Source organism: Rhinolophus ferrumequinum, chromosome 2 (genome assembly GCF_004115265.2).
Source record: "Rhinolophus ferrumequinum isolate MPI-CBG mRhiFer1 chromosome 2, mRhiFer1_v1.p, whole genome shotgun sequence".
Lineage (NCBI taxonomy): Eukaryota > Metazoa > Chordata > Mammalia > Chiroptera > Rhinolophidae > Rhinolophus > Rhinolophus ferrumequinum.
Window position 1 is genome coordinate 101,163,090 of NC_046285.1, and position 22,898 is coordinate 101,185,987.

Genomic DNA, 22,898 nt, shown 5'->3' on the forward strand with positions numbered 1-22,898 from the left:
GGCCTACTTCATATGTGACTACGTGCTGATCATAGTTGTGTTAACAGTAATTTCTTAAAAGTCTGATCTACCCACCTGCCCTTAAGTATTTTCTGTTCTGGTCACAGAGTTTAAAGGGGAGAGGGGCCTGATTTCTATTTACTGCTCTGCCTTTACCCACCCATTTTGTCAGGAGCATAACAACAACCTACTTGTACTTTTTCTGGCACAAGGAGCTTAAACTCCAAATCGACACATGTAGCCATCACAATAAAAATTTAGGGAAGGGTGGCATATCCTCGTAACACTCGAATGTTACTAATGTTCTACTCAAAACTGAGGGAAAAGAACCATATAATTCCAAACTATTTTCCAAAGAGAAGTTCTGATTGAAGAAATTGTTCCGAACATGTATGCTTGCAACATTTTTTAAAGAAAGGGAAATGTTAAATATAACATGGGCAAGTCACTATACTAATTTACTTGTAAAATATATCCAGTAAAGAGCTGCTTCTAGGCATAACTTATACATTTAATATGTCTAGCTATAAATCAAAGCCACTCACCATGGGGTGTTTCTACTGAAATTGTCCCACTCCCCATTAATTTTGCTGACTAGAATTTCAGTCGAAGATGAAGTAGTTAATTTTTCAAGTAGTAGCACAAATTTAAACTCTTTTTTCTTAGTAGAAGATGTGAGAGAAGAATGTTTTTCACATTTCTGGCCTCTGTGTAGAGACAAAACATTTTCATTGTACCAGTTTAGAAAGATAATTCTCTCATTTTGATAGGTTTTTCTAGTCGCCTATACTCATAATGTAGAAATCGAGAATTTTCTTATTCAAGGGAATTATAAAACATATATGTATATTTTAAGTGCAGAATATCTGCTATACTAAAAATATAAAAGCTATGTCATTCCAATTGTGCGAAATAACTGTGAACTGAAATATTATGTCCCCACCAGGACACTCACACCTATCACACGTTGGATTTTGGTCTTTGATTTGGATAATGTGGACCTTTAATGATTGATCACAATGTCACCCAAAATCACACACAATAAGAGTATGCTGTAACTCAGTCTTCCCGTGGGAATTAGCCGTTCTCCACCTCTGATTTTACAAGCAGTTCTCCATATCTCCATTAACTCTTTTAAAAAGCCAGTTGCCATATATTTCTTACCAGACAACCTTAAAAATTATTGTGACTTTATCCCACAATATAAAAGTTCATAGTAGTACTGATAGATCTTTTCTAAATCCAATAATCATCAAGTGCCTTTTAAACTCTGTTTACTAAATCTTAATCTCGATTTCAACACTGGTTTTCCTAAATTGTCTGCCCAAATCCTGTGAATAGCATTCCAAAATGATGTCTTGAGGAGAGAGAGCCCAGAAGTACAGCATACGAACAAAACAAGTATTTATATTCTGCTTTCAATTTATTCGCAATATACTGTTCTCTCCCAGTTAAAGGAGAAAATGATTACATATTCAGTTATCTTGAAATAATTAAAAGGCCATCAATTTCCTGTCATGGAAGTGATATGGTTTAATTACATTCTGTAAATGTATTGACCAGGCCATCAGGGGAGACTATCCTGTTGAGAGGTTATTATCTTAACAACAAACCAATGTCCACTGAGTGGGACGTAAGTATGTATGTAGAGGTGTGCGTGTGTGTGTGTGTGTGTGTGTGTGTGTGTGTGTGTGTATGAATTCAGAAATGACTACACAGACTCTGGATGGCAGAGTTGGTTGGAACCAGAGAGAGTTTAAGATTTGCTCATATTTTCCTAGGAGAAAATAAAATATTTATTCATAAAAATATACAATTTACTTATATTAATATATTATACCTTTCCTCTTGCAAGAACTTTCATCGCATCAGATTAACCACTAAAATTAGGCAAAGAAAATGGCAGATAAAAATGCAATTAAATAGACATTTCTCAGGGTAATCATTTTTGCAATTTCCCTTAATCTACACTAACGCAGTTAAAAGAAACAAGCCTCTAAGTGTATTGGGAAACTAAATGATTCATCCTGATATCACCCAGCCATGTGTCTACACCAGCTCAGAAAGCCCTACATAGCAAGTTACATGGAAAAACTCCACTGACCAGCCAGAATGTCAAAATGTAGTGTTTCTACCCAAAGGTTTCATTACAACAAGTGGTAGCATACACTAGCTTTTAAGATAGAGGATTTCATCGAAGTGAGGTCACTGGGGTCTTAACATACTGTTATTAACACCTGGGTTAATAATTCACAAAACAGATTTTTGTTGCTGCTCTGCCCCACATCAATCCATGCTGAGATTTACCAGATTCCTTGGCTCCCTTTGCAAAAGCCTTTATGGCTCCATTCAGCTGAGCCATCCACCAGTTGTATGTTTCCAGGAAGCATTCCCCTTCCCTTTCCCATCCCCACCTGGTAAACAGACTCCACATAAACATCAGCATTCTCAGTAAAGCCTCCACAGCTGGGCATTTCTTCCACTGTTTACCATAGGCACCTCAATTATATGGACAGCCCAGTATATGGAAACAGTACTGGATAGGAGTCAGCTCCCTGCTCAGAAACTAACCAGCTTTGGGACCCTGAGGAAGCTTCCCAACCTCCCTAAGCCTTGGGTTCTTTATCTCTAAGATAGGGGTAATGACACATAACTCAGTGCATCTTACAACTAAATGAAATCATTTGTTCCTTGCCTCTTCAGCTCCTGACCACATTGCTTCAATCTCTGCCCCTGTGGTCACATCATCTTCTCCTATACTGTAGTCAAGTCCCTCTCTGCCTCCCCCTTACAAGGACCCTTATGAATGTAGGGCCGCCTGGATAACCCGGGATGATCTCTCCATCACAAGATTCTTAATTTAATCGCATCTGCAAAGTCCCTCTTGCCATGTAAGGTGACAAGTTCTGGAGATTAGGATATGGACATCGTCAGGCCTCCTTATTCAGCCCACTGTGGATAAGTAATTAGATGCAAATAAGATTTGTCCACAAATAAGTGTAATTCAAGGCAACGAGTAGTGATGCTCGAAGAGAAGTACAGATAAAGCCATGCGGGAATAAAAGAGAAAATGAATTCTTTCCACCGAGAAGGACGAGGAAAGGCTCTGTGGGCTGTAAGATCTGATCTGGTCTTGAGAGATGGGAAAGATATGAAAAAAGTAAAACTCAAAATAGGTCAGTTAAAATAAATAATCATTTTTTGTTCTTGATTTTGTTTATGTGGTATATCGCATTGATCAAATTGCTATGTTGAACCATGTTTGTGCCCCTGGGATGAACCCCACTTGGTCATGATGTATAATCTTTTTAAGTCAGACAGAAAAAGTCAAGAACCATATGATTTCACTGATATGTGGTATATAAAACTGAAAACAACAAAGGAACAAGACAAAGAAATGAAGAAACAAAAACTCATAGACACAGACAATAGTTTAGTGGTTACCAGAGGGTAAGCGGGGAGGAGGGATGGTAGAAGAGGGTAAAAGGGATCAAATATATGGTGATGGAAGGAGAAGTGACTCTGGGTGGTGAACACACAATGCGATATATAGATGATGTATCACAGAATTATACACCTGAAACCTATGTAACTTTACTAACAATTGTCACCCCAATAAACTTTAGTAAAGAAAAAAATCAATAATCAATATTCAGTCCTTCCATGGCACACACACCCAAAATAAAACAAAACACCTTTTTGAGAAAAAAAAAATGATATTGGGAGTATTCTGGACCTGTCAACCAGTGACCAATGGTAAAATATTGAAATTCTGGAACAAGGTTAGACTGAAAATCAACAAAACACAATAAGCAAGAAACAAGCTATCTTATAAAATTGATATATATTTATATATTAATAAATATTATAAATATTTATATATTTAAATATATATATAATGTATGGTGAAAGGAACATTTTAAATGAATGGGAAAAGAGTAAGTCACTACCTAAATAAGTCCCCTTGGGGCAACTGATTATTTGATGAAAAATGTATCTATTTAGCTTCTCACCTAATATAAGTCACCAAAATAAATTCCAAGGATATTTTTAATTACATATATAATATCAATATGTAAGAAATCAAGAAGAAAAATTTTTTTAAATTTACCATTATTTGAAGAGGTACAATTCACTAAACATAGAAGGAAAACATTAATATATCTTACTAGTAAAAAATGTGAGCTTCTGTTTATCCAAAATAAATAAATAGAACAAAATTAAAAGGCAAAGATCATATGTGGGGAAAAACAGTCAGAGGAAATACTATATAGACAAAGAACTAATATCCTTACATATGAAGAGGTTAATCAAACTGGATTTTAAAATATGGAAGCTCCAATGGGTACACTGACAGCGGATGTGAGTAGGCAATTTCCAAAAAGGAAATAAAACTCATCAACAAATGTGTGGAAAACGCTTTCCTTCACTAGCAATCAAGGAATGGTACATTAAAATAACAATGAAGTAACATTTGACCCCTATCAAATTAGCAAAGATTTAAAAAAAAAATAACTATAATATCCACTGCTGACGAGGGGAGTGTGAAAGGGTCACTCTCGAATATTGCTGATATTTTGGCATAATACTTTTGGAAAGCAATTTGGCAAAGAGCCTTATAGTGTTTATACTCTCTAACTCAGTAAAGTCCACTTTTGAGAATGGAGTCTAAGAAAATAATCCTGAATATAGAGAAGCATTAAGTATAATAGCCACACCAAAAAAAAAAAAACCCAGAAATAATTTAAATGCCAGACCAAAAAAACACACTAATTACAAAATTATTGTATATTCACTTCATTAATTATGATGTAATTTCTAAAATTTATAATTCTAAAAAATATGAAGTATATGGAAAATACGTGTTGTAACGTTAAATAAAAAAATGTTAAAATGTTAAAAAAGCAAGATTAAAATTGTATGTACATGACCTATACACCTAGATTGAAAACAAATAAACTAATGATTAGAAATACAAGAAAACATTAAGTGTCTATCTTTGGATAGTGGAAACATGAATAAATTATATGTATTTTTTTATTCAAAACCTTCTAATTATAAGATATCCTTTGTTGTCATTCAAACTCTTATAGTATGCCACATAAAGCTTTATTAAAAACTAATTCTTCTAAATACCCAAAATTAAACACTTTTTTCCTACTCAAGATTTTCAGGAAATATTTTTTTCCATTTGTTTAAAAAATAAAAACTGGCTTTTGTTTTGTTGTTGTTGTTTTTGGTATGTAAATAACATGAGAATTACAGATTTGGAGTTTCCCTCAAGAGAATACCCAGACCACTTTCCTTCTAAGAAAATAGTTATCTGGTAAAGCATTTTAAATCTCCATCGATTAAACCACAAGCCTCATAAAGTGTTTCTACATGCTCATGATTTCCCCCATAAAGTCTGAAAATCAAAGAAGTGATGTGGTTTTTAAAAAAAAAAATCTAATCTAGCTTTTGACATATATCTATCTAGAGATAAAAGCTAAATTGATTTCATGGTTTCGAAAAGACCCCCAAATATCATATGTGGTTCTAAACTCATTAGCAATTAGTCTTTAAGCTGTTTGCTTATTGAAGGTAACATTTGCAAAACATTTTAAGAAATGATTTTTCAAATCATCTTGAGAAATTTATCAAATGACTCCTGCTGTTGGATTTGGTAGAAGTGGGGAATGAGGTTGATGGAAGGAGAAGAAAAGTAGGGTCTAGGGGCCCAGCCAATTTGGAAGCCAGAAACCAGTGGCCTGGTGTGAGGCCTGGGCATATCCAGAACCAAGGAGCCACTTGGCGCCGGGAACCAAACAGAACATTCTGTCTTGGAAACCAGACCCGGGATGTAGCTATGAATGGGGCTTGCAGAGCAGTGTCAGGAAAAGTCACCCAGTTCTCTGTCCTGCACCCCGCCCTCTTTGGCCTCTCCCCTATGCTGGACAGGAGCCACTCCTGCATACCAGCATCCAGGCCCTCTCAGCCAATCAAGGAACCCCACTCCTGTGAACCAGGATGGGTACCCTGATCAAACATGGCACTGCCTTTAAGATGTGGAGAAGACTTTGAACATCTCCTTGAACTTCTCTTGCCTGGTGTGTAGTCCTGTTGGATCAGGCCAGAGAATATAACCTCCTGATCCAGAGTGTCTGGACAGTACGACACTCTAAATGGCAATGGCAGGCCTCACCTCATCCCCAAAACTTCAGCATTCTAGAATTACATTGCCCAGCACTGTAGCCACAAAGGACAGCATAGGGAATATAGCCAATAATATTGTAATAACTATGTACAGTGTCAGATGGGTGACAGACTTACTGGGTTGACCGCTTTGTGAGGTCTATAAATGTTGAATCACTATGTTGTACACCTGAAACGAACTAAAAAAAAAAAAAAAAAAAAAATGCCAAAATTAATTTTTTTAAAAAAAAAAAGCTATTTAACTTGAACTTCCAGTTAACTAAAATTAAATAAAATTTAAAATACAGTTCCTCAGTCACACAAGCTGTAGTTCAAGTTTCGTGACAGATAGATAGTGGTGATGACATTTTCCACAGACCATTCCCACCACTGCGGAAAGTTCTACTGGACAGCACTGCTCCAGAAGGTACAGACAGATAGGGACTAGGCCTCGTTCCCCCATTTCTAAGAAAGATGGTAAAACTTAGAGAACTGACTTTGGGGAAAAAAAAAAAAAAAAAAAGGAGGAGGCTTGAATGCCGTTAGGATTTAATTGATTAATTAAAATTTGCCTTCAGCCCCATTCGTATAAAATATCCCCCTGACTGTGGCCAGCGGTTACATGCAGACTTTGTCATTTTGCTTACTGACCACACATTCTCATTGATCAATTCTAAATTGGATTATTGTTAGTTTTAAAAGCGCCTGAGCAGCAGAAAGTGGCCGTGGTGGCAGGCAAAGGGGAGATTGATAGCAGAATAAACAGGGAAAGTGACAAGATCCCAGGCTGAATTGATCACTGTCAGCGGGTCCGTGGTCAGCTGTCTGCCCTTTAGTGCCCAAAGTAAGCATCAGAATAATGTTTAGACAAACACATTTGATTTTTGAGGTAATGGGTATGTCAACTAAATGACAAACCTTAGAAAGGTCAAAGGGATATCCATTTTTCAGACTTTTTCAACCATTAATCATTGATTTTGGTAACAGTGCACTTGTAGGCAGAGTAGGGGGACAATACCAGCTTGTGTGTGTACTGCATGATCCAAGACAAGTCTGCCCAGATGCATTTGGCTGTCAATATTTTCTCCATCATAAAATTTCGTTGTAAGCGGAGAGTTCATCCTTTAAAAATGGCACTTTCACGGGATGCAGAATTTAAGTTGCCTAAACATAGTCCAGAATACAACAGTCTTATCGGTCCTTAGAAGGATCTCTGTCCGTTAGCATCCACTAGAATTATGTTTATGTTGCCTCTCATCTACGACAAGACAAAGCTCGGCAAATCCATTGTTAATAGCCTCTGAGGAATTTATGCTGTTGTTTCCAAACTAAGATATCACTGGTGAATCACAGTAGCTAAAATGACAGGTTGGCACAATTCGCCATTTGCTGGGTCATTTTCATGTGATTTTTTTCCCCTTTCATACAGCACATGTTAACCATGACTTGGGAGACGGAGTGGCATTGATGACTGAGAGCCCCAAAACTAACCTGTTTTTTTCTGATCACTCAAGGCATTTTTCTTTCACCCAGAGCGAGGTGACTGATGAGACCAGATGGAAATGGAACGCGGTGTGGAAATCTGCTTCCCTGTAGAAGCTGAGCACGACTCCGCTTCTCACAGATGAGCATTATGGTGTGCTAGCAGGTGCTGCTGGCAGATCCTAATCCATCAGGCTATTGAAATCATGTCATTTGCCAAAATGCTGGGACCCTCTGTACTCATCAAGCACATCGACGTACCGAGGAAGTCAGAGAAATGTGAAGTACTATTTGGGTTCTCCCTGTAACACATGTGCTGGGCACAGGGTGGGTCTCACTCGCATAAACTAGTATGATGAAGGGGAGCTATAACCCACATGGGCTCTGGTGCCCTTGCTGTGTGAGATCCCAGCAAACTTACTGTGCAGGTTGGATACATCTTTGAAAGCATTTGCAGTGTGGGGAGTAACGCGGGCAGCTTGGGCTACCGTAATAAAATACCAGAGTGGGTGGCTTAAACAACAGGAATTTATTTTCTCACAGTTCAAGAGTCTGGAAGTCCAAGATCAAGGTGCTGGCATGGTTGGTGTCTGCTGAGAGCTCTCTTTCTGGCTTATAGACAGCTGCTTTCTCTCTTTGTCCTTACGTGGCAATAAGAAAGAGAGCTGGCTCTCTGGTGTCTCTTTTTATAAAGGCGCTAATTCCATCGTGAGGGTCCCACCCCCATGACCTCCTCTAAATCTAATGACCTCCCCAAGGCCCCACCTCCAAATATCATCACCTGGGGTTTAGGGCTTCATCATATGAAAGTGGAGGGACACAATCAGTCCACAAGAGGAGGCATGGGGTTATTCACTTTCAGAGATGGATGTTACTGAAGTTCACCAATTGCCAGTTCTCTCTATCGCTAGCAAAGGGCTCACTAGGTTTTTCCATCCTCTTGAAATTAAACCCGGCCATGTGCTGAGCCGAACTATGAAGCATGTCACTACCAGGCCAAAGCTTCCATGTTGCTCAGTTCTCCTGCCACCTCTTACCCTTGTCAGCAAGCCCTGAGCCTCTCGTGGAGGTGATGGTGTCTTAGGTGGTCTTGTAGTTACCACTGCAGCAGAGGCACTGAACTGCTGAAAACAATCATTGACTTATGCGCCTGGATTCTGTAGTTAACCAGAGGATGACTTACTGATGCCCCACGATGTCTGAGGCTGGAAAGACTCAATGACCAAGACCTAGAATCATCTAAAAGTTTGTTCACTCATATACCCGGTACCAGGGGCAGGATAACACAAAGGCCAAGACCCTCACCTGGAGCAGCCTCTCCAGACGGGGAGAACTTGCTCACAACATGGAGACATCATGGCAGTCAGATACATGGCGGCCCAGGGCTTTGCGCAACAGTGCTCCAGCAAAGAAGGCAGAAATTGCATGGCCTTTCTTTAACCAGCTTGGCAGCCACACAGCATCACATCTGTTCTATGCTGTTAGTTGAAGTAGAAACAAGCTGGCCAAGCTCTAAGGAGAGGGGACACAAATGCCATCTCTCCATCAGAAGGGTGTCAAATGATGTGCATGTGTTGGGGGTGGGCACGGGGGTGGGGAGGCTTTTGAAAACCCCAGTAGCCAGTGTGGAGTGACTGTGTACAGCACAGCCCCATCGTTTCCTACCCCATAACCCATGTGAAATAATAACTCTCACTGTGTAAACCACTGATGTTTCGGTGCTATTTGTTCCTGCCCAACATGAACAGAACACCTCCTTAAGGCCTCAGAGTGAATGAGCTTCCTCCCTAAATATCAAAGAGACAAAAACAGGAAAGACGTCTACTTCAGGGAGTGTGGTTCTTGTACTAAGTTTCTTCTTCAGAAGCAAACAGGTTATATGACTTCTAACCAGTATTTCTCAAACTATATTTGGAGGAACACTGAATATATATATGTCCAGTCTTTTTAGCAAGAAATTAGAGGTTTCCATGAATGCCATGATAGCAAATACCGGCCCCAGGTACCCCGACTGCCTGCTGAGGGGCCGGGTCAAACACTGCCAATCATTCTCAACGCTAACCACTGAACCATCTTCCCCCGAGTCCCCCAAACTACTTTCTGTAAGATGCATTCTAGTGTTTGTATCTTGGTGTTTCTAAATTCCTGACTCCGGTTAGCTTTGGTTCAGAGGAGATAGTATGGGGTTGAATTCCACCATTTCATCAGTTACTTCAAATTAATATGTCAAAGGACAATTCTTTGTCTAAAGTTGAGCTAATAGCTGGGTGTGGGGTTGGGGACCTACGGAAGAAATGTGAGACAAAGTCTGAGATCTGAAGTAGCAGTTCATCTCCCTGGGGAGGCAAACTAAATATGCACCTCCAGCTGTCCTTAAAAATATGGCCACGTATGATAAGGACCTGAAGGCAAAGCAAAGAGAAGTACATTATTATCAGAATTGTGAGAAAGGAGACGAGACCCAATTAAAGGAGAAGGAGAAAGCTTTAATGCAGAAACTGAGTTCTGTGTGTCTTTGAAGGGAAGACAGATTTGACTAGAAGGGGAGAGGCAAAGAAAGCAGAGAGGCAAGAGCGCACGGGACAGGATGTGGTGTGTGCAGTGCAGAAACTGGATAGGCTGGGTGTCCTCAGAAGCACCAAATTATCAAGTTATTACTACTTCTGAAGAAGCCACTGTGATCCAATGGACAACCTGACTCAGGCCACTTCCTAGGGCTTCAACCCAATGGAAAACTACGTTCTTCCTCTCTTACTCTATGACCTGGAAAGCTTGAAAGAAGCAAGAAAAGTCAAGAGCCTGTGAGAGGCTGAGCTATGCAACCGACCGTCTTGGCCCAAACGCAACTCGCTTGCTAAGAACACAAGGTAGGTTACTTAACTCGTCTACACCTTGGCTTCCTCTTTTGCCAAATGGGTATGAAAGTCTAATTAGCACGGCTTCTCTGAGGATTAGATTCGAGAGTGGGTGTTATGTTCCCAGCACTGCTATGGTTACCTGGTAAATGCTCAGAAGGTGTGTACCATCACCATCTCATTAACAAAATGAAGACTCCCACGGATACATTCCAAGCTATGCTCTGGTAAGAAATCAAGTGAAAGATACGGATCTGGAGAGAACACAGGTCCCATGAGTCCTGAGTCAACAACAGAATGTGCTTCAATAAAAAGTTAATGTAGGGGCAGCTGGTTAGCTCAGTTGGTTAGAACACGATGCTCATAACACCAGGGTTGCTGGTTCGATCCCGGCACGGGCCAGTGTGAGCTGCGTCCTCCACAACTACATTGAAACAACTACTTGGAGCTGATGGGTCCTGGAAAAACACACTTAAAATAAACAAAAAGTTTCTTTAAAATCCTATTTTTTTAAAAAGAGTTAATGTAAGACTATCATTCAGCCAAACAAAGGGAAAACAGTATGCTAAGTCAAAGAAACTGGACATGAAAGGCACATATTGTAGGATTCTATTTATATCAAATGTCCAGAATAGGCAAAGCCACAGAAACAGAAAACAGATTAGGGGTTGGGGAGAAGGAACAATGGGTAGTGACCACCTAATGGGCTTGGGGGGTTTCTAGTTGGCATGATGAAAAAGTCCTGGAATGAGACTGTTGGTTTAACATCTAGATGTTAGTTTAACTAGATTTTGGTTCAACTAGATGTTGGTTTAACATCTAGATGTTAGTTTAACTAGATTTTGGTTCAACTAGATGTTGGTTTAACATCTAGTTGCCAAACAATATGAATGTACTTAATGTCACTGACTTGTACACTATACAGTGGTTAAAAGGTAAATTTTTACGTTATGTGTATTTTACCACAATAAAAATAAAAGTGACATCCAAGCACATTAACAGAAGAATAACACACAAAATCAAAGAACTGACTCCTTCCTAACACTCAGAATTTAAGACCCTAATTAGAAGACCCTAATTACTGAATACAGTGTGGATCCATCACATTAAAAATGACTGATAGAGAAATTAAAGAGCAATAAAAAATAATAAAAAGACACTGTGCCAAAAGTGGCTAGAGATGGAAAAACCAACATGGACAGGAGGAAGCAATAATATTCAAGAACAGGAGAGGTTATCTGAAATCATCGGACCTATCCATCGAGGCTGTGTTAACATAACAACAAAAATCAGGTTTCTGCATCATTCCCCACGCCAACTCATTTCAGCAAAGTTCCATCACCAGACCCACTGGAGCACTAAGTGCCAACAATAAATTATGTACAGGGAAGCTTCAATCCATTTCATTATTTTTCCAAATTTCAATGCATGAAATTCCAACCTTATAATATTTTCCCCACAAAGGGGGAGAGCTGATATTTTCACCATTCGAAAGGCAGAGGGCAAATTGGTGCTTAATGGAGAACAATGTTACAAAATACCTTTATCTGAGCAGAAGGGGGCCACTGAACAACTATCTCCGGTCACCTGCCAGAACCGTCGAGTGGAGTGGCAGATGCAATCTGAGAGGGAATCCTCTGAGTTAGGGAAGCCCTTTACATGGGAGGAAAAGGGGATTAACAGACGGCTCGCCAGCATGCACGACAGGCAGTAATAACTCCATGGATCTGGCTGCCTGAGTCCATAAATGTGTCATCTATGGTGGTAGTAGCAACATGGAGTGAGGTGAAAGCTGGAGGAAAGACTGGAGAAGTTCCATCTGGGCCGCTAGCCTTAGAAAAATGCTAATAAGTGTGGAAATATTATAAACAATTCTGAAATTACTTTCACAGATATACAAATTTTACAGAGTTCTTAAGGAATCTTTTTCAGAGAGGAGTTAACGTACTCCGTGAGTGGGTTCCTCTACAGAGGAAGAAAGAGATTGATTTAAAAGGCAAATTTCCAGGGAAAGACAAACAACAGGGGGAAATGGATTAAAGGGGTGGAGTGGGATAAGGAGGGACAGAGAAGTATACAAGAAAGATATTCACGCCATCTCTGTAAATTTCCTGGTGTCTTGAAGGCGTAATGGGGGAGTCCAACACAGGGAGGTGGAGGTGAGGAATCAAGGGCCTGGATTGGCTTTTGACTTTGCTCCTGGACTGGAGCGCTGTCCACCTGTCTGCTGACACCCCACTCACCCACAGGCTGGTCCTGACCTGATACAGTTGAGCTTGTTTGCTTGTGGGCAAACACACTGACACGTCACTGTAAGAAGTTGGCATGGAAAAATGAGTGAAAACATGCTCACAGGGAGACGGTCACTCGCCTCATCTGTTTCAGTGCCACAAATTGCACAAAAGGACACTTTGTCATCATAAAGGAAGAACAATGGGCAGTTGTGCTAATCTGTGAGCTAGACCCACCTGCCTAGAACTTGGAAAATCGGGAGGCCACCAAGGCTCTACCTCCCCTGGCACCAGGGTGCTCTGTTGGCACGCTCCTCCCCTCACTGAGTTCTGAATGCCCCAACAGTCTGCAGACCTTTCTAAACACGAGAACTGTGGGGAACACAGGGTACCATCTCGAGAAGAAGGGAGGTACATTTTTCAGGGTTTGGTTCGTTTCCTTCTTCTTTTGTTTTGCTCTATTTCCACATGCTATCAGGTCCACTAACCACTTTTCAGAATAAATTCAGACTTCCCGGCTTTTCCCCAGGCCTCCAGCAGAACTTCAGGACTTTCCTCACCCAGGAGGTTAACAGCACAGAGCTCCATAATTGTAACTGTAATTGAAAAATTATAAAGGGGAGGAAAACATGAAAGGGAATAACAGGCCAAATAAGTGATGGGAATATAGTATACAGCATAGGGAATATAGTCAATAATATTTGGATAGTGTGGGACAGTGTCTGATGGTTGCTGGACTTATCATGGTGATCACCTCTTTAGCTGTATAAATGTTGGATAACTACGGTGTACCCCTGAAACGGATATAATATTGTATGTTGGCTATGTTTTTAATAAAAATCTTTTAAAAAAATTTTTTTAATTAAAAAAAAGAACTTGTAAGCAGAACGTATAAAGATCTCTGAAATTCAATAATAAATCGGTTCTTATTTAAAATGGGCAACCAAAACTTTTTAAATGGACGAAAGATCTGAACACGTCATCAAGCCTCATGTGCTCCTAAACACATAAAAATGCTCAACATCATTAGCCACTGGAGAAATGGGAATTAAAACCACAATGAGCACATATGTGCTCTTTGCACAAAGCACACCTATGTGAACGACTGAAATTTAAAACTATACACGTTAGAAAGGATGTGCAGCAAGTAGAATTCTCACAAACGAATGATTATAACGTAAAATGATATCATGCCTTTGAAAAACAATTGGCAGTTTCTTAAAATGTTGTATATCTATTAAATGACCAAACCATTCCACTCCTACTTATTTACACAAGAGAAATAAAAGCTTATACCCATAAGACTTATACATAAATGTGCATAGTAGCTTTATTTGTAACAGCCCCAAACTAGAAACATCCCAAATACCCACCAAAGGGTGAATGGATGAACGAACGGTGGTCTATGCACAGTAGAACACTGCTTAGCAATAAAATAAACCAACAGTTCATACATGCAACAATGTGGCTGAATCTCAGAATGAATATGCTGAGGGAAATAAGCCAGCCAAAAGGAGTGGTTGCTAGGGAACTGAGGGCGGGGACATTCCCAAGGGCACAAGGAAACTTTGGGGAGCAATGCATAGGTAGGTTCATTATCTTGATTGTGGTCATGGTTTCACAAGTATATAAATATATCAAAATCTATCAAAGGGAATGCTTTGAAATATGAACAGTTCACTATATGTCAATTATACCTCAATAAGGCTGTTCTTGAAATTTAAAAAAACTTTTTTTTCAGTTAACAAAATTTTTAATTAAAAATAAATCGTAAATCCTACAGTTAGAACTTTTCATGAGTCAAATACTCTGGACGCCAGTCCCAGCTACTCAGCTGCTGGTGATCTGGTGACCTAGCCTCTTCGTGCCTCAATTTCCCATGTCTAAAACACTTTGATAAAGATTCCTGCTCTATCTACTTCACAGCACTAAGATGAGAAGATGGGGAAGTTCTAAGAATTATGACACATTCACATGTGCCGTCTTATTACTGCTAACACAGACCTGTCTAGTCCACCATAATTACTGGGAGACTTACAGGTTATGCTCAAGTTACCTGTGAAGTAACACATCCAGCAACTTCCTGTGTGAACTACTACATGGCTTCCTCCATTACCCAACCATGTGTGTGCTAGCAGTTACTTATGCATGGGTTTTCAGCTAGGATATTTAGTACCTATTTTTACAGAGAGATGATATTAATGCAGCTGTTTCCAAATTTAAAAAAAATAAATAAGAGCAACTTTCAAATTTTTATATTTTTGATTATACAGTAAAATTGACCTTTTCCCCTCTTTGGTGTGCAGTTCTGCGCGTTTTAACACACGTGTAGGGTTGTCTAACCAAAACCACAATCAGGAGACCAAACAGTTCCATTACTCTAAAAAAGTTCCCTATTATTCCTTCATAGTAACCACACACACACACACACACACACACACACACACACACACCCCTGCAACCACTGATCTGCTCTCCAGGACTATTATCATCTTTTTTGAAAAAGATCATACAGATGGAATTAGTATGCAGCCTTTTGAAACTGGCTCTCTTTCACTCCGCACATCTTTGAGAATCACAGAAGATGTATCAGTAGTTCATTTCTTTTTATTGCCAAGTAGTATTCCATGGTGTGGACATACCACGATTCTGTTAGCCATTCATCTGGTGAAGGACACCTGGCTCCTTTTCAGACCTTGGCAGTTGAAAATAGAGTCGTTATAAACACTCATGTATAGGTTGCTGTATGAACTTATGTTCTCATTTCTTTAGGCTAAACACCCGGGAGCACAATTGCTGGATCATTTAAATAAATTTTTTTTTTAACAAATAGTTACTTATAAATATCAACAGCACAATAAATCTCCAGAATTTGTTTTTCAGGTCAACCTCTTAAAATAAGAGACTAGTAGCACTCAAAAATTATAGTGCTCTACCCTCTATGAAATTCTGAGCTGTTGATATCTTTTGTGGTATTTGATATTTTTGTGGTATTATTATTTTCTATAGATAGTAATGAAAAAGGTCATCATAATACTGTTGCAAAAAAAAAAAACTCAGTGATTCTATCAAGAGTTACTTATATTGGCTAATAAATATTCATTCAAATTTCCAAAATAAAATAAAGTAAAGCTGAGTAGAAAGGGGTTTCCACATCAGAGTTTGCGTTCACACAGGCTGGGTCTGGCATAATTTAAAGCCACTATGCAAAACTGTGTAAAGAACACTGTCATCACTCCTCCCCCAGCACCCCTCAGAGTGAGTGAAGGTACTTTCAAGAGTGGCCCAAAGGCCTGAATTAGCATTTGTTAAACAGTCGTAGAGGACTCCTCCATCACTGGAGTCCTGTGGGCTGCTCCGTAACCGGCACCTCTCCCCCTCAGCCTCATGAGTCCCATGGGCCCCAGAATAATCTATACAAATTCCCCAGGTTGAAGATGATAGCATAATGTCCGGGTACTTAAAATTCAATTTCGCTCTTTCTAATCTATGCTCCATTATGCAGGCCTTTGAAATAGTCTCTGAAGAAGGTAAGCCTAATATTGATCCCCAGTCTCTACATAGCAACTGGTGTGTAGCAACCCATATAATATGAGGGGGAGAAAATATCGATTCTAGGAAACTTAATATTATTAAAAGACAGTTGTATTAAATCTCTTTCCTGGACTTAGCGGAGCACTTTTTTTTTTTCTTTCCCATTTTCAGAAAATCAATGAAACTAATACCCTTGTTAGTTTTAGAGTTTCCACGACAGCAGCTTCATGTCATCGTAGAACCTACAGGAAGTTTGTAGGCTCAGCGCTTGAGGCTTGCAGTCCTTGACTGACTGATGTTAATACATTCCTGTTTAGCTATTCTGCCGCTCAGAGGGAGCAAGTTGTATTTAAGTTACATCTTTCATGTATCTGTTTCCTTCGGTGTGTAAAAGTCTCAAGATAAGCTTAGCCTTCGCTATAAAAAGCCTAAGTGCTGACGATAAAGTTCATCAGACCAATGTGATTTTTGGTTTGAAAGAAGTCAAAAGAAATAAAACCAACAAGAATCAACGTGGGGAGGGGGCTGTTTGATGGGGAACACCTGTCCAATTGAAAACCCCAGAATCTGTTATTTTAGATTCTAAGTCACATTTGCTTTCCTGTGGACCATCCAAACTTCAGCTTTCCTTTTGATAAGGCACAGCTGCTTCTGATTTGTGACAAGATTAAAGCATTTTGGAACCTCTCTCCAGATACCCAAGCTCTGATAGAATGTCTGCTATGTCATTATCAAATATAACAAGACTGTAATATGGCTCCAGAGTCAATGAACCAAAGACTGGAATCTCCTTCTAATTAGATAATATGAAACTTCTTGTAATTCTGATGCCATGAATTTGGAATTTGTGATTAATATGGGTTAGACTGCTAAGCAAGCGTTTTCTTCATAGATACTGCAAACAGCATTTTAAAAATATGATGGCAAGAATAATGCTTAAACTATTTGGAAAACAAACTGCCTCAAACCCCTCAAAGACTTCAGAAGCCCACAATTAGCATGCAAATATTTGTGGTGCTTTTTCTAGTTATTTTATATCCCTTTCTTCTAGCTTCTCTTGCACGTGGTAGTCTCAGCTTCCAACTGACCAAGTCCACCTGGAAATTCCAGACGCCATGAACGTATTGGCCCAATTCTAGATGTGGTATCTGAATTCCTCCTCACTCTCCCTCCTCCTGTTTTCCCACTTTCCATTAAAGCACTCCCCATTTCTATCATCATCTACAAGAGAAATCAAAACTCAACCAAGGACCATTGGTTGACACTGTTTAGGAAATGTCTAATTTGACTTCTCTTCCCTAGAATCGAGCCTGTTTGCTGCTTCCTCCCCATTCACCTGGACCCCTGCAAGGCTTCCTGAAAGAATTCCCACCTACCGGTACCCCTTTCCCACCATCTGCTACCAGACAGACCCTCCTGGAAAGAAAAAAAAAAAAAAAAAAAAAAAACAGGGCACTATGTCAAATCATACAGAAAACTGCTGTAGACCTCACATCACTGATCAGCTCATGTGCCAAGTGCTCAGCACTGCCTATTGGGAAGGCTTGGGACACAGAGGTGACCCAGATGAGCCTGAGCAGGCACCGGAGCAAACATGCCTATGTCATATTAGGATGATGGTAAGCAGACCCAATTGGCTTGAACAGGAAGTTTTGGTAGTGATAGTTACACAAGATTGGGTACAGAGGTGAAGGGGGTGTCCAGACCAGTGGACACCTGAAAACCAGCTTGAAAGTTTTTGACTTTATTCTTCTATCCACGGGGAGCTATGGCATGTCACGAGCAGGAGAGGCAGATAAAAGGCCAGTTGGAAACACCAGTCCCCTCCCTTACGGCCACATAATTGAGTGATATCATTAGGCTATTAGTTATTTTTGCTAGTGACTACTTCCTTTGTCTTACACTACAGGGAGAAAAAGAGATTTATTGATAAGTAATTCTTTAGGTGCTTCCTTTTAATCCACTTTGAATTTTTATGTAACACTTTATACTAGATTTACAAACATAAATGCCATTTCAGAAATTTACAATATGTTAGTAGTAGTATATAATTTAAATGTATTCGTCCTTTCTCCAGAGGCTAAAAAAAAAAAAAACAGAAACGTAATACATCATCAAATAAAGTACTTACACATTAATGAGGGGACTTTATTCTTTGAACCAAAGAAAACAAAAAGTGATCAAGAATGCATTAATGAGGGTTTCAAGCATAAACGCTAAAAATTCTAATGCCATCCCCAGATATGCTAATTGCTTAAAATTAGAAACAAGATGTGTTAATACCTATAGATTCATCAGAGTCGCCTTCTATTCTGACCACCAGGGCACGATCTCCAAAGTCAAGCGTCCATCTCTCCCAAGATATCTCTTGGAAAGTTCAAACTTACCACAGCCAAAACTGAATCCGTCATTATCCTCTTCAACCCTCCTCTACCTCTGTTAAGTGTATTAGTGTCCATCTGTTCACCTAAGCTGGAAACTGCAATCATCCTGTCTCCCTTCTCTCTCCCTAAACCCTTGCATCCATGGGTACCCCAATAGGCACCACTTATCACCTAAATGTCTGCCGGAATCAGTCCCACTCAGCACTCCCACCATCGTTGCCTTCTCATAAATCTCCCAAAAGATTTCAGTTGCCTTCTAAATGCCTCTCATTAACCAACCAACAGCCAGCTGGTATCTTCTCATTTGGACACTCCTGGAATTCCTTCTCCCCCTTCTTTCTCTACCTGACAAATCCCCCTTACCCTTCCAGCTTGAACTCAAATGTCACTCCCGTCTCCTCCAAAATGGACAGTTTACTCCTCTAGACTCCCTGTTATTTGTTCTCTCTGATTATAACACTTAATCATGTTTCTATGATTTGACATTTAAGACTCATTCTCCCCTGATAAATTTGTGTATTTCTTGAGGTTCGGGACCATTTATTCTTCTTCTCTAGAGTATAGCACATCTCCTAAAACATGGTACCCTCTCAAAATGTTTGCTCTACTCATGCCATGCTCTCTCTCTAATAAAGTTGACATATGTGATCCAAAATGTTATTACTTCCAACTTAAGGTTTTTAGATTCTGGTGGCTGCACATCTTGCCTCACTTAAATTGCTTTTGCCTCTCCTCCTTCTGCAGCTATTTCTATTGGGTCTTCCTAAGAGTGAGCTGCTTACAAGCAGAACTGGTAGAAGATTTTACCACTCACAGGATGACTACAGGAAGTCCAGAGAAAAGAGTAAGTAGAGAAAAAGATGTCTATGTACTTCAGCACTTACCTTAGAGATTTTATACACACACACACACACACACACACACACACACACACACACATCCTATAGGGAACACACACGCATGCACGCCCTCTATAGGGATAACCCACACCACAACCCTGGCATTGCTTCTAGGGAAAATAGTCTTGCACAGGGAATCACCTGTGTGTTCCCATGCAGAGACTAGAGTGTTAGATGATTGATAACCATCTGTGGGCAAAATTAACAGCACGGCCCCCTCAACGATCACTCCTCTTGCCAACTAAACAGCTTTCTCAAACCCACACCTGCCTTCAACTAGTCAATTACCAATGTTGAGAAAGCAGGAAATGAATGGCTCAGGGTTTTAAGCATCAATAATTTAAATAAAAAAGTCATAAAGAGCCATCCTTCTTCCTGGAGTGTAAATGAATGAGAGTCTAAGTGTATGGTAAAGACACCGTAATTGCCAGCAAATTAACTCCCAATGAAGATGAAGAGGGAATCTGTCTCCTTGACTCTTGGACTATTTCCTTCCAAAGGTATTTTATTGTCCCACATGAGGAGTGGAAACTCAACTCAACTCAGCATAGACCATGCATCTGCGGTCAGTGCGATCACCAGAGAGTCACCCAGGAGCAACTTCAATCAGCGGCATAGCTTACACCCACTTGGGACTGATGAGGTTATGCGCTCCACAACTAATACCGTGTGTCCCCGAAAATAAGACCTAGCCGGACAATCAGCTCTAATGCGTCTTTTGGAGCAAAAATTAATATAAGACCCGGTCTTATATTATACCACATTATATAAGACCCAGTCTTATATCATATCACATTATGTAAGACCCGGTCTTATATTATAGTAAAATAAAACCGGTCTTATATTAATTTTTGCTCCAAAAGACACATTAGAGCTGACTGTCCGGCTAGGTCTTATTTTCAGGGAAACACGGTATATTCATCTAGTGAAGACTTGGCCCAGAAGTGTGCTGGATAAGGAGATGGCAGATCTTCTCTCACCCAGCTCATCTTTAGCACACTGATCTTTGAGAATAAGGGGTGTGTGTGTGTTTTGATTCTGCACTCAGCGATGTAATGTTGCATTAGTCAGAGATACCCCATAGGAATAATTTCCTAGAACTCGAACCAGAGTCAGACTTCCGCTAAATTGTAGTTGGCCTTTCTACCCTCATCCCTCCACCATCGCTCTGTAGTTTGAGAGTCCCCCTCTACCCTGAAATTTTCTCTGGTCCTTCTAGCCCAAGTGTAATAATTTTATCAGATAATCTCATTCAAAGTAAGATATCAGTGGCAGTGTTCCTACATGTTATCTCCTCCATGTCAGGAGATGATTTAAAAAACATTTAAAAAGAAGTTGGTATGTATACACCACAAGTTTTTTATTCGTTCATCCACTGATGAACCTTTGGGTTCAGCCATAAAAAAAAAAGAATGAACTATTGATACATGCTGCAACATGAATAAACCTTGAAACATCCTAAGTGAAAGAAGTCAGACACAAAAGGCCACATGTCCTCTGAGTCCATTTATGTGAAACGCCCAGAATAGGCAAACTCACAGACACGGAAAGCAGACTGGTGGTTGCCAGGGGCTGGATGGTGGGAAACTGAGGAATGACTGATGAGTGGGTAGTTTCCTTTTGGGGTGATGAAAATGTTTTGGAACAAAACAGAGATGGTGGTTATACAATATTGTGCATGTATTTAATGCCACGGGATTCTTCACTTTAAAATGGTTAATTTTATGTTATGCGAATTTCACCGCAATTTGAGAAAGGGTTGGGGGAGGCTGCGGATGGTCCTCCATGCGGCTCTTACGGTGAAATGTTACATGTAGTGGCCATAGGGTATGTATGGGTTTCCTACTAAAACGCTTCCTCGGGGTCCCTAAGTCACAGGAGTGAGTTTGCCACTGTCCAACACTGAGCCTGCCTCAGACGGGATGCCCTCAGTGTGTCCTGTCTGGGAAACCAAGGTTAGCTCACAGGAAAGGAAGCAGAGTTGGCCCCGAAAATTTCATTGGCCCAGATCCATCCTCTGTGGAGAAAAAGAAATAATAGCTAATGATGCCTGGAATTATTGTTGTTATTACTATCCTTATTCTATGCTGACCTTTTATTTTCTGTGGCCTAAAATTAGATTGTGTGTGTTGATTCAACTTTGGCTCGAAACTTTTTTTTATTTTCTTTTTAGGATTTATTGATTCCCTACTGCTGTGGTAATGGAAGAAGCCAAGCCAAAGACCCAGTTGTTCCACACAGCTCACTCAATAGTTTCCCCCTCGGACACAGACTGAGGCAGCAACGTTGGTTTCTGGTTACCGATGAGCCTGTGTTTCCTCTTCCTTTCTCATGCCCCCAGCTAACTTGGGAATCCTACCCAGGGCCTTACCCCAGGGAGCCCCTGCTTGTTGAGGCACTGGACTCCGAGTCTAGAAGTCTGAGCCCTGAAGACCCACTCACCCGATTCCTGTTGGATCTTTGACAAGAATACCAGCCTTTCTCAGGACAGGAAATCAACGTCATGAGAGCAAAGAACAAAGGAGGCACTGGATGGAAGTGAGCTTTGAGTATGCACAGTTTTACTGTCCTGCATTTTGATTTGAGAGGACATACATTCAACTTTGTCTTCCTACAACAAAAATCACCTGAAGGGGGTCGTATCTGTCAAGGTGCTGTCAAAAGATAAAAATCGCTCCCACATTTTCACAAGGGAAGTATAATATAAAGAAACGTAATATACTGCTAACTATAAAAGGGGTTTAACTATGAAAAAAGGCTTGAAAAGGACCCTAAAGCAGCAGCATGTACAAAAGAGTAGCTATCATCTCTAGGCTAAGGGAGAGTGGATAAAGGGACCGAGGATTAGGAGAGAAGCCCCCTATTGCCACCCAAGGCTGAGACTCAGACCTCATCAGAGAGGACTCAGCTACCACAGGAACTTGCAAGCTGCTGGTGTTGAAGAAACTTTCTGGAAGGCAAAGGCCAGAGGTGGTCTGGAGAAGCAGCCTGTCATTGCAGGGGGTGTGGGTGGGAAAAGCATTTAGGAAGTGGGCACTGTGGGAGGAACATGGTCTGAAGGTACAGCTGGTACTTGGCTGCGTGGCTGGGCTACTGCAGTGAGGGATGATAACGGCATCCCAGAACTCAGAAGCAGTGTTTTCACCTTGCACTGCCACTCCAGAACCCTGAAGTAATGAGATTAACATTTGGCCAAAGGGCAAAGGAGAAATGTTTATAGGGTCCGGCTCCAGTGTCACAAATCAGGGCAGAGAGACGAGAAATTGAAACTTGGCACAGAGGGGGACTCCTGTTCTAGATTTGGTCTCACTTCCAGTGCAGGCAACCTTTCACCTCAGT

At 40.3% G+C, this 22,898-nt stretch overlaps 1 long non-coding RNA gene across 1 annotated transcript; it reads left to right on the plus strand.

The window, feature by feature from the left end:
* The first annotated feature begins 10,322 nt into the window (after window positions 1–10,322).
* Window positions 10,323–22,515, plus strand: LOC117013612 (uncharacterized). Its single transcript, XR_004421359.1, has 3 exons — window positions 10,323–10,523; window positions 19,405–19,504; window positions 21,733–22,515. It is a non-coding gene; the product is annotated as an uncharacterized LOC117013612 (long non-coding RNA).
* The last annotated feature ends 383 nt before the right edge of the window (window positions 22,516–22,898 follow it).